At 48.3% G+C, this 13,326-nt stretch overlaps 1 long non-coding RNA gene across 1 annotated transcript; it reads right to left on the reverse strand.

The window, feature by feature from the left end:
• Window positions 1-488: 488 nt before the first annotated feature.
• Window positions 489-12,198, reverse strand: LOC123374784. The gene is made up of 3 exons (XR_006581199.1): window positions 11,922-12,198; window positions 4,514-4,700; window positions 489-1,069 (listed from the first exon to the last, which is right to left on the reverse strand). It is a non-coding gene; the product is annotated as an uncharacterized LOC123374784 (long non-coding RNA).
• Window positions 12,199-13,326: the final 1,128 nt, after the last annotated feature.

Below are 13,326 nucleotides of genomic sequence, written 5' to 3' on the forward strand. Positions count from 1 at the left end.
GCCTCAGCCTGAGCTGGGTCATCATCTCCACAGACATCAAAGGCGCAGCCGGTTGGCTTGAAATGAGACCGCTGGCCCACGTCTTCAGGTTCCCGCAGCAGGCAGTGGCTTAGAGACAGGCTGCGTTAATTACAATGAAGTCACCACGCCGCTGAAGGTAGAAAAGGCTGCTGTGTCAAAAACGGCGCCTTCCTCCTCAGCAGAGCCACGGCCCATATGCATTAGGGTCAGAGCAGCTCAGTGCTAGCCGCAGAGGGTACATCTCCCAGTCCAGGGAGACAGATCGCACTAGCAGGGCTCCAGCTAGTGTGCTAAAAATAGTGCAGACGAGTCGGCTGGAGTTCTCAAGCCCACCAAGGCATCAGAGCGCGAGTTGCAGCCCAAGTCGCAGTGTCCACACCACGATTTTTAGCGCACTAGCTGGAGCCCAGCGGGCACAGGCTGGGAAGCTTGCTGCCAGCTGCATTCTAGATACACCTACTCCTGTAGTCTTGCGGCATGGCATAGCTGAGAAGGGGCCGGCCAGCTGAGTTCTCTTCTGCCTCATGAATTATCAGCTAAATCCTGGCCTTGCTGCACCTTACACTTTGGGAGGACTCCACATCCAGCTTCACTCCCAGCCTCGTTTAAATCCCTCCTGAAAACCAGCCTGTGCTCTGATTATGTTGCTCAAGCTGGGGACCACCTGTGGCTACCAGGACCCTACAATTGCAACAGGATTCACAGAGCACCTGTCCCTGCAGTCACCCTGTCTTCTTGCCCACCTGCATCTACCCACTGAATATTATCTAAGCCGAGATTACTACACCCAAGGGCAAGGACTGGTTCTGCATTATTTGTGCAATGGGGCCCTGATCCCTGGCTGGGCTGGTTAAAGTTCTGCTGTAATAATAATAAAAGACATGCCATGCTGATTGTTCTAGGAGGCATTCAGATGCTATGGGGATGGGTGCCAGTGCAAAACAGATGAGCTAGCTGTGAATTTGTGGTGAAAATGTTTTTCAATGCAAAATGCATTTTCTGCAAAGTCTTTCCTTGGAAAACTTCGATTTTCACCACCTTTTTCAATCTGCAATCAGGAAAATCAAAATGAGCAGTTTTGTGACAGGTCACCCCCCTCAGCTGAAACATTTCCCTTTTTCAAACCAAATCAGCAGGTTTCATATCAGGTCAATTTGACACTATGATGGGTCCCCCTGAGCTGCCACAGCGCCTCGGAGAGTTGTAATTCGGGTGCCCATGATGCATCATGGTTTCTCCTCTAGCTGAAGCACTGCATCATTAGAGTCCTGTGACACTGGTGCATCATGGGAAATGTAGTCCAACTGGGGAACCTGGCACATAATGGTTAACAGAGGCATTTAATATACAACTCCCATGAGGCAACCCAGTAGCTCAGACACAGTTCAATGTTTAACAGATCTGAAATGAAACATTTTGATTCAGGAATGTCAAAATGGTTTTGATTGAAAAAAAATATTTTGACATTTCATCCCTATATTCAGGATGGAAACCAATGTCAAACTCTCAGAACTGGCCTCTGGGATAGCAATTCCGATTTTCTCTCAGATTTAATAGATTGATGAATTGTAGATATTGGTGGCAACAGACAGATTTTGAAGGGGACAGTGGCGAGGGACAGATGGGAAAAGTCATCTGATAGATCCCATGAGCTCCCTGGGTCATAGGCCTAACTTCTGTTCATTCTGTTGGGTGAGGGCAAGAAAGGTGGCAATCTAACCCAAGGAAATGACATACAGAAATCTGCATTGCCACAGCATGAGGCTTGCAGTTAAAAAAAATCACAGTCAGGAGATATGTTAATGTTTCAATGGCAGCATTAATTCAGGCACATTGCAGAGAGAACATCCTGTTTCCTAGTCCTGGTTCTTTGTTACCTGTGTAACTTAATTTAGTACTTTTCAGGTCATAACGTGTAGGTAGCAAAAGCACCAAGAATCCAGCTTTTGGTAACCTTCCACTTTCCTGTCTTTTTGTGTTATGAGCCACACAACCCTCAAGTTGCATTGAGCAGAAAACCATGAGGCTTGCTCCCTGATTTGCTGCTGTGTTGTAAATGAAAATACTTTTTTGGGTTTTCTTCCTTGACCATCCAACTCTGTTACTTCCAAGTGCAGTTCTGTTCTGAAAAGTGACTGAGTAAAAATAGCCATTCCTTGCTCAGTAGATGCGTATTCTGTCATATTTGAGCCTTGCAGCAATAATAATAAAGTGTTTCTGCTTTTTTTACTCCCGTTACCCTGCAAAGCCAGCCCAGCTATAATGGAAGAGGGAGCTGGAATTTAGTGCTGCTCATGCATCATCCATAGAATTGGTTACAAAGTTCTGGACAGTGACCCCTGTGCAAACCCATCAATGGTTATAGGGGTACGTAGATGTCACCAAGGGCTGAAATTTGGTTACAGTGGGGTCACTGAGTGCAAAATGTGCGTCATTGGTGATTACTGGAGCTGGTGAGGAAATGATTTTTTTTCTTGGGGCAGGGAGGAAAAAAACAACAAAAATGGTTTTTCATTGTCAATTTTTTTCTTTGAAATTGTGTGTATTTTAATCAGAAACCTGAAAAACAAAAATGTTCAGTTTCCAGCCACTGAAAAATATTCTATTTCTGGCAACCCAAAACCAAAAACAATTTCAGGTTCTAATAGCTGGGAAAAAATCCTTGTTTTTTGTTTTTCCACTTTGTTTTTTTAAGAAGACCTGAACCTGTTTGATGCAAACAGGAGACAAAACACAATGTTTAGTCAAAAAGCTGTTTCCACCAAAAAAAACATTTTGACAGAAAATTTTCAGCCAGCTCTGGGACTGATGCACAGGAAGGAAAGACCTGACTTAGATCCAGCGTGAGCCTGTGTGTGGCACTAGCAGTTAGGGGAAAAAACAACTTCCAGGTAGGCGTGGCTAAAGACAGACTGCATGACATGGGGCCTTTGGGTGTAGAAAGCCATGCAGCTACATCACTACTTAGCACTGGCTCTCTAATTATGTAGACAATACAAGCCCATTTATCCAGCGCCTTTAAATCAAACTCCCCTTTTCATCCAAATTTCAGTAAGATTACTCTGGATAATTATCCACTGGGTCGTGCTTTTGATATGCCTCCTCCCCACAAAAAAATTAGATAAATGAAGATTCAGTCTTATAAAATGGTCAGCAGATCCAGGACGTAGTATTGGCTTTCCGTGATTCCACCTATCATTCCTTGCAACTGAGGTGCTACCCGAAGTTTCATATAAGGCCAGATCATTCTAACAAACCTCAGAATTCCCCAGCTCTCCACTGATATATATTTTAGCAAATGTTTCTAACCTGGTGGTCCACAAAATATTTGACCGTTCCTTGGTCGGTGAGTGTCTGAAAATCACCCATCCTGTTCCTTAGCTCAAGTACAATTTAAAAGGCAAAAATATCATGTTTTGGAAGAAAGAAAAACATTCTTGTGAAAGCTGTTTGAAGCATCTCAGAGGTTTGGAATACTAGAAATAGCTCCAGCAGAGGGCAGGTGAGATGGCCAAAGTGGAATGATAAATGCAGGTGATCACACTGATGGCAGTCACTCCATATGAGGAGCTACCAGTAGCAAAAAAATCCCACAGTCAGTTAGAAAAGAGATTGTGTTGCAGATCTATGATGTGATCAAAGGACTGCTCTTTGCTGCTGCGCTATCATAACCAAATAATACAAACCTAGACAAACTGTAGGGAAAAGCCCAAGGCAGATTTTAAGCATTTTATCAAGAGACTAGTATGAATCAAAACCCGGTATCCAAATAGCCCTGAACTTTGTGGGGTTTGAAATCCCAGTCTGGATCTTGCAGCTCATCCTTATATGTGCCCTTAATTAAAGTTAAACAGTTTGATAGCAAATTAGCAGCCACATATGCTGATCAACTAAGTTACCTCTGATGGCCTAATAAAAATCTGTGGATTGGCTGAATTAACTCCGATGGCCCAATCTCACCACCCACCTAATTTCATATGTTCTTGAAATTAAACCTAAAGTCACCAAAACATTTTTTTCTTCTGGTTTTCTACAGCTTCTTTCACAAGGAAAATCTGACAAGAGGAGGACCACGACCATGACATTGTAATATGGTTTAGTGTCCTGTTAATTTTTAAAGCTTTCTTTGGGCCCATCCCTCTGAGGACAAGCAAAGCTCACAGACAGTCCTTTCCTTGCATACACTGGGGAGGGAGAGTGCCAAACAATTCGCTCTTTCTATGCCTGTGAGGGCCATTCCGCAGAGGTGGAGTAAAGCCAGCGCTGTAGCCAGGGAGATTCAGCGCTGTATGTGCCTTGCAAATGTGGACGGTGAGTTGCAGCGCTGTAAAGCCACCACAAGCGCTGCAACTCTCCAGTGTAGCCAAGCCCTAAGTCTGTGATCTTGCCACTCAGGGAAAAGCCAAACTGGGCTGTGCTGTCAATAAATAACTTACAATGCAATTGTGAATGAGAGCTGAAGGAACATTTTTGGAACCACTCTGGTACTCACCAGCCACTTATTTTCCTTAAAGGGGAAGCAAATGCTTTTCCTTAGCCGCCATTTCACTTCTTCTGCGTTACCAACCCAGGTCATTCCTGGTTCCCCGCAGCCAGCAGCAGCACCTCTGCAACAGGATCTCAGGCAGAGTTGGTAATCGTAATCATTTGACAGGTTTCAGAGTAGCAGCCGTGTTAGTCTGTATCCGCAAAAAGAACAGGAGTACTTGTGGCACCTTAAAGACTAACAAATGTATTTTAGCATGAGCTTTCGTGAGCTGAAGAAGTGAGCTGCAGCTCACGAAAGCTCATGCTAAAATACATTTGTTAGTCTTTAAGGTGCCACAAGTACTCGTAATCATTTGAGTTTGGGATCAGGGTGCTGCATAATAAATGGTCACCCAGCCTTATTTTCACTACCTCCTTGTGCCCCACTGTGTAATACAACTGGGACCAATCCAGCATGCTGGAGCCAGCTGATCCTTGTCTGGATAATTGGCTGATCCAAATACTTCTGGCAGAAGCAACAAGGGGATGATTTGAAATGCAGCCTGGGCCCATCTCTTTGGTGCTGTGCACCTAGTGGCTATACCTGCCTGTCAGGTAGGTAGTGTTATCCCCGAGGCAAAGAGCAGTCAAGTGACTAGCCCAAGGCCACAGAAGGAGTCAGTTGCAGAGGAGTTCCTGGTTCCCAGCTGTGTGCTTACCCCACTAAGTCCCTCTTGGCCCAACTTATTCTCTCTGTCCTGCCTTAGTGACAAAGTGCCATCAAGGCCCCGTACTCATATGTCTGAGGCCAGGGCATCTTTGGATGCCAATCTTACTGCTTCTGCATGGCTCAGGCTGGTAGTGGATGCTCACCCGGCTGGGGCTAGCACTGTGCTTCCCCCCCCCCACACACACACTCCTGCCTCCAAAGCCCTCTCCACACTGGCAAAGCTGAGATCCCTAATTCACCACCTGTGGGAGCCATACTGTGGGCAGGGCTCGGCTGCAGCACCAATCCATCAAGGACAAGTGCAGAGTCCTGCACTTAGGATGGAAGAATCCCATGCACTGCTACAGACTAGGGACCGAATGGCTGGGCAGCAGTTCTGCAGAAAAGGACTTAGGGGTTACAGTGGACGAGAAGCTGGATATGAGTCAACAGTGTGCCCTTGTTGCCAAGAAGGCTAACGGCATTTTGGGCTGTATAAGTAGGACCATTGCCAGCAGATCGAGGGACATGATCATTCCCCTCTATTCGGCATTGGTGAGGCCTCATCTGGAGTATTGTGTCCAGTTTTGGGCCCCATACTACGGCCCCACTATTGCCACTTACGCTAACGAGAAGCCCAAGCTTGGTGCAGAGAGAAAGAGGCCGATGCATGTGATTTTCATGCCATGGAGGCAGGAGAAATGCTTGAGAGGAAGCATTTTTCCCTGCTCCGCTCCTCCCGATAGGCAGCTCTGTAAGTATTCATCAAATGGCCTCTAACAGAGTAATAGATCCCAGATTTCATTCCACCCACGTACACCTTCTTAACAGAATATCTGTGTTTGTTCACTCTGTTGTCTGGCCTCCTGTCAAGATATCCTGCAGCCAGCCTGGAGCTGCTTCTAATGGGCTGCCAGGGGATTTGTTCTCTGACAAGAGTGTGTACCAGGTGCTGACAGCTTGCTGGAACGACTCGCTGTGCTCGCAGGATTGGAAATTGGTCTCTCATTCTCACCCTGTCGGAGTGGCTAGGTGGCGGACGATGAGCCGTGATGTGCTCTTCTGTAGCTTTCCATTGCCATGTGGGGCCAAGAGATTGTGTTGGGGCTGGCATGTCTGCTGGTACCTCAGGCCTTGCAGGGTAGCATGGGCTGCAGCATTGAAAGATGAGCTGCAATTAACCTGCTGCTCCCCTCGACTTCAAATCAGGGATCTCCAGTAGCCACACCCAGTATTAGGATTACGCAATCAAGCACCATAGGGACCCACCAGCACAGCAGCAGGATCAAGCTGAGTGTCTTAAGATGCACCATCTAATTCTGTGTTTTCCATGATCCTTCCTTTGGGGAACCATTTATCATGGGGCCAAGCTAACTTGAGCTCTGGTCCCCTTGAGCTTCTTCCACCAGCCAGGGCTTGAAGGAGCCTGAAAAAGCTGAGTCAGCAGGTGTGAAGAAATGTTTGCACAGGTATGTGGGAGCATGCAACAGGTGGGTGGCATGCTTGTGCTCAGGCACAGGAGAGCAGATGCAGGTGTGTAACACTGTACGGAGGGCTAAGTGTGAGCACAGAGGAGAGGCAGCTGTGTGGAACTGTGAGTGTGAGCACAGAGGCAGAGAGAGAGAGAGAGAGAATCTTTAGAAGTTAACACAGCATTCATGCTACAAATCTTTCTTTTTCCTTTTCACACAGGGCAGGGAACGTGGCCCCTGCTCCATGAGTCACAGCCTAAGCTAGCAAGGAGGGAGGCAGCTTTAATTTAGCTGTGAGTGAGCAGCTACCTTCTGCCCTCATGACATGAGCTTGAGCATACATGAGTGCTCTTCTCTAGAGTAAGGCAAAGTCCTGCCCCTCGGGGGTGGGTAGGACGTGTGCTGGCCAGGGCGTGTGCTGGCCATGCACTGGTACCTGAGCCCTAATGCTAACACAGATTAGCCTGTGCAGAGCAGGAGGAAGCAGTGCAGAGCGGAGCAGACTTTGCAAAGGGGAAGGATATACCCTTGTTTAGCCACGGCTGCAACACCTACCCTAGTTGACTGGGCATCTGGCCCCACCCCCCTCATGGCCATGGAACAAGCCAGCCTAGAAGCTTAGGCCCATGCCCCATTGCAACCCATTACTGAGCACTAGGCTGAGATCCTACCCTGCGGTATGTGTGGGGTGGAAGAGGCTCCCTATGCACTATTCTCCCCCATGCAAGTCAGGATTTGCCCCTTACTGAGACAAAAAATACCTAGGTTTTTTTTTAAATGCATGCACACAATTGCTGGTGAAAACTGCATGCATGCGTATGAGTCCGCTTTGAATGCACAGGTATTGTGTTTGCATCCCAATGCAGGGCCTGGAGTGCGCCCAAATAGATGCATGTATCTATAGTGGCTAGTTCAGGAAAACACCCAATCTGTAGTAACTAAGCCCACAATCAGGAGCACAACTGCAAAGGCTCAGCTGAAATCAGGCCCTGACTGTGTGTGTATTCTGTCACCCTGCATCAGACACAGTGGCCCAGAGCGTCACAGCTCTCAGGCATGAGGGTGAATTTGTGGGCCGAGTGACATCTATGGCAAAACTCCCATTGCCTTGGGGAGGCCAGGATTTTGCCTGGGATTCCAACCATAGGATCTGGTCCTCTGAGGATCTAGGGGGTTTATGCTGCTGACAGTCCCTGGGATGGGAGGATGCCCAGCACATGGCAGGATTGAGGCCAGTGTACTCATGGTAGGTTACAGAGGAGAGAAGGAAAGCAGCAGGAGTGAGGGGCAGAGGAGAGCAGGATGGAAGAGAGGAGAGGGGTGGGGAGGAGACATTGCAAGATTGCTCTGGGCATGCTGCAGATCAGGCAGGGCTGGGTGAACTGGCTAGGATGGAATGAGACCTGAATCTCACACCTTTCCCTTGAACCAAACCCCTGGGGACCAGACATTTCAGCTAACTCCCCCCCCCACACACACCATTTCTGTGCACTTAGATTCAGCCAGGGTTGGAACGGAGGCTGCAATCCCACCAGACAGACTTACTGGGGCAGCGTCTGTGAATGACTCACCACCAGCCAGTGCTAGAAACTGGACCGAGCAGGCAGCAATGCCAGCATTTCCAGCCCCAGTCCTACACCAAAGAGAACCGAGCATATTTAGATTGGTGTCCAACAACCTCCGACCCTTCCAGCCTCACCATCCCGTGCCCCAGGCTAAGACCTGTCCAGTATGCAATGGAGTGAATGTAAAAGCTGGGATGGACACACTATGGACAGTTCTCTAGTTGTTCCAAAATCCTGGGCAGGAGCCAGAAGCTGATGCCACAAGGGCATGACACTCATCACTACCGAATGATCTAGAGTGGAGATCTGAGCTCAGGGGCATATGGACAAGCACTCTGCCCCGGAGACCACCCCCGGCTACCAGAACCAGTCCACCTCAGGTCCCTTCTGCTTGAGTCTCTCTCTCTTTTTTTCTTTGTTCCTTTCCTGAAATATTTTTCTCTTCCCCCAGCATCCTCCACCCGCACAGACTCTACGAAGACCATCAAGACTCCTTTGCACATTGTGTTCAAGGGGGTGGTTTCCATCTGAGGCTAACCCATGGCCACTTCTGCTGCCAGATGTGCTGTGAGAAGGTATCAGAGCAGCAACCTCCCCAAGAAAGAGAGAGAGGAGGGGGGGAGGAGGACACACCTGATGGCATGCCACTCAGAGGCCTGTCTGCTGCCAGCAGTGTCCCACTGTCTTCTATGGCTTTTTATTCCTATGTGATTATACTGCTAATTTCATATAGGGATTGAAGCCATGCAATACGCTGGGGCTGGCCACCGGAGAACGTCACCTGCTCCTGCAGACCTCACCACTAAAGGGTCACCATCGCCAAAATGAGCTGCTGGTGCACTGGGTCACTGCCCCCAGTGCTCGGGGGCCTGGAGCAGCCCCTATAGGGGAGACCTGGAGTATCAGTAACTGCCTGTGCTCAGCCAGGAGCTGCTGCCACCATACTAGGTTGGGCATCCTAGGGTACGTCCACACTGCAATCGGGGTGTCTGCAGCATGTGCAAACGTAGCTGAGCTAGCTAGAGCAACGCAAGCTTGAGTACCACTAGCAGCGACACCCCCAGCATGGGTGTGTCAGTACAGGCTGGCTGCTTGAGTACACCCCCAGGGGCTCCGGTGGGCTTGTACAACCTATGCTGCAGCGGCTTCCCTGTTACTTGAATTGCCATTGATCTAGGGAGCTCCGGTACATCTACGGGTGCTGCAGTCACACCCCTGATTGCAGTGCAGTCGTCCCCATCCAGAAAAAGCAAGGCCTGTTTAACCCCAGCCCTGCTTCTGATGGTATCCCCACACCTGGCGTCTGCCAGCCCCGCAGAGTCCCTGACTCAGGTAAATGTTGCGAGCCAAACCACCCACTGGGGAATGCACCTGAGAAATGAACAGACTAGTGGCCACACCCAAAGGATACCACCACCAGGGGGTCGGGGGGGGTGTGTGACTGGAGTACATTGACAAACACTGGATCCTGCTCCCAGTGAAGTCAATGGCAAAACTCCCACTGATTTCAATGGCAGCAGATCAGGGCCTTGGCCAACCTGGTAGGTGTCGGCACATGTGGGAGGGTTGTGAAAAACATAGCTGTGTGGACACACCTGGAGTGGCTCTGACCAGCTCAGACAAGACTGTCCCAGAATGGGCCAGTGGAACTGGGTACTCCCAGCTCTGCCAGGAGTCACTTCACCCTGCACACCATTTTCCCTTCCGCCTCGTCTATTCAGATTGGAAGCTCTCTGGGCCAGGGATGGTCTGTTAAGGGACACTAGTTTGGATGATTGACACCTGGGTGCGAGCAACCACACTGCAAAGCCCTACCCATTACCCCAACCCTGGGGCTGTGCTCCTCCGTGTGCCCCGCTAGGACGTCTGGGGGCACCTCCCATGGTCCTTTGTGCTGAATTAAACCAAGTGGGTGTAGAATTCTTTCCCAGTGAATGGTGGGAGAACTCCACTGCCCTTCTGGGCATATAGGGGGAATTGTGGGAAGGCGTTGGAGGACTGATCTAGCCTGCATTCTCACTGAAAAGAGGCAGATTGCCAGCTGGAGTAAAAGCAGAATCTGGGCTCTAACCCACATCCCCAGCCAGGCCAATTAGCCTGGGTTGAAAGCACCACTACCTCAGGGGAGAGGGTGAGTAGGGTGATGGGTAACATCTGGGTTAACTCAGTAATGAAGACGCACTCTACTTGTTACATAAAGACAGTTGTACCTGCATTGTAGACAGGGCTTTAAAAAAACAGAGTTTGAGCTACTCCAATGTTTCTAGGGCTCCAGAACAAATGGAAAGAGATCCAGACTATGCTGCCTGGGCAGGATTACCTCTAAACAGTGTTTTCCAAAGTTTCTAAAAGGCTTCCGTGGCTCTTTAAAGGTCTGTGTAAAATCTGTCACAGTAGCGAAAATGGGTAAAATTACACAGCTTGTGGAAGAGATTAAAGGCGGACCCCTTCCGCTCACTTCATAAAGGAAGGACCCCATTAACACCTTGTGAAATATTAGCCATTAATCAGCCTCCACGCAGAATAAAACCATCAACATGTATCATTATTGGCTCCTTAATGAAGTGAGAATGGGAATGCTGGGGAGCTGGGATATTAATGTCTCCTAAGAGGCATGAGCAATGCCAAGGCCAGGAGCCAAGATTTTTAATTTACTGCCAAAAGCTTCCCCAGTTAATAATGTGGTTACTTATCCTGAACATTATCACTGTTTGGCCACAAGTGTTCCATTTACAGAAGTGAGCTGGGCCCTCAGAAAGCACGTGGCCAGCTGCTGTGTCTGCCAATCCTCTCCCCCTCGGCCTCCTTACAGGCAGGAGGGGCTGTACAGCCACTGAAATTTTCCCAGCAGTTGTACCCATTCCTACCCCTGCTTTGTTTCCTTTCTCACTTGCACTTCTGGACTTTCTTTACGGCTAGAAGTGTTCCTGGCTGCACAGAGCCTGCTCTGCACACATGTGCTGTACACACCTTTCCCTGGAGTTCCATAAAGACACTAGCCTCACTCCTCCACCTTCGTCTCTCCCCTCAAGACCCACTTCTGCCAGGTCCCAGGGAGGACAGGGTGAGGAGCTGTTTGGTCTATTGCAGGTGGTTAGTATCCATTATCTTTTCAGTGCATAGAATGTATATATAATAATGTGTGTGTATGTGTATATAGATAGATATATTTGATTGTAAACTTCTCCCCCATTCTCTGTCACTTGTCTTACACTGTAAGCTCCTTGGGGCAGGGACCATGTCTGTCTGTCTGTCTGTCGGGGGGGGGGGGTTCGAAACTGCTGGGTGTTACTAAAATAAAATAATTATAAACACAGATTCCAGCCTTTGCAGTTGTCTGACTAGATTGAAGTGGCTCTATCATCACTCCAGGATTACGTAGGCAAAACTCAGCTATAAAACTCCCTCCCCTCAGAGTCCATGGAGACAAATTCATTATACTGCCAAGACAGCAATGATGCCTTCAAGGCTCTGAAGGTCGATCCATCACACCTCTGAGATGACTCCAACCTCTCTTGAATGTGGTGAAGGTAATAACAGTACTTAACAGTTACATACCACTTTGTGGCTCAAGGCGTGATGCAAACATTAACTAATCAATCTTCAGAAACAAACTTGTGAGGTAGGTCAGTACTATTCCCCTGTTACAAATCATAAGCTGAGGCAGCAAGAGGTTAAATAACTTACCTCTGATCTTGTTACTGGTAGAGCCAGGATTAGAACTCAGGATCCCAAGTCTCCTTTCCCATGCTGCTTTTCAGCACAGGGACTATTTATCTCCCAGGACAACAGGGGTGGCCCAATAGCTACACAAGTTGCAGTTAGTAAGAGAGTCTGCTCTTAGTCACACTTGTGTAAATGCAGAGTAACCCCCACTGAATTAAACAGAGCAAGCCAGATTCTCATAGCCACTAAGACCCCTTTATACTGTTCTGGTCTTAAAGTGGGTGTGGCCCCAGATTTAATGAAAATGAGAATCTGGCCCAATGACTCCACATTCATGCTGATGTGAGTAAGAGCAGGATCTGGCCTGGAGAGCAAGCTACCATTGGAGTCTTCTGCTGCTGGTGAATGGCTTTAGAGCCAGAGGGAGCTTTTTCCATCTTCTGCTCCCACCTTTTATAATCTGAGTTATAACACAGATAGCTGCAGTTCTGTGCTAAACAGTTAGGAGGAAGAAATCACATCTCTTTCCAGTTCTATGGCAGCCAGGTGTGTGCATTACAGAGCAGCGTGGTGAGAACGTGCAAGCCCCTCACTGAGGTTAGCTCAGAGATGAAGCTTAGACTACACAGCTTGAAGAGTAAAAATGCTAATATAACCTCACCGTCCTTGACCAATGCCCCTGGTCCTGCTTTTTCCTCATTAAAACAGAAGGGATAAGTCAAACAACTTGTAGGGGAAAGGAAGCCAAGTGAATGAAGATGTGAAATGTGCTTCAAACAGCTGCATGCTTTCATCAGACCTTTTATCAGCCTTCCCCCTCCACAAGATGAGCTCATTTTAATCATTAGTGAAACGCTCCTGTTTAAAAAAGCAGGGCCGATGTGAGTGGTATGGTGTGTTATTAACAGCTCAGGGACTTCCCTTGAGGAGTGAATGCCAGCCAAAGTTTTCAGAACTTGACTGTGAATGATCTCACAGGGCTCAAGCAATGCTTGGCAGTTAGAAAAGGCATTCTTTTTCAGGGCTCTGAGTGCAAGGGAGGGAATAGGGGGTTAGATTCTCAGCTGGTGTAAATGAGAATCATTCCACCGATGTCAGAGGAGCGGTGTCAATCTACACCAGATGAGGATCTGGCCTATAATGTAATTCCTTCCTGCTCCGAGATTTGCCTCCCCGCTTTTTATTTTGCACAAATCCTCAAACATTTTTCTGTGCCGTTGACCACTCGCGTGATGCCATACGTTTCAGAGATCTCCTCTATAATACAGCTGTTATGCTGCTAAATGTACTAGCTACATCCGCGTAGAACATACGTAGGCTGCTGAGCATTCCAAGCCCCTTCAGGTAGAAGGCACCTGGTCAACTGCAGAATGTACCAGGTACCTCCAGGCAGAAAGCACCTGCTGTGCTGCCAAATGGGGCTCAT

This window comes from Mauremys mutica, chromosome 7 (genome assembly GCF_020497125.1).
Source record: "Mauremys mutica isolate MM-2020 ecotype Southern chromosome 7, ASM2049712v1, whole genome shotgun sequence".
Classification (NCBI taxonomy): domain Eukaryota; kingdom Metazoa; phylum Chordata; order Testudines; family Geoemydidae; genus Mauremys; species Mauremys mutica.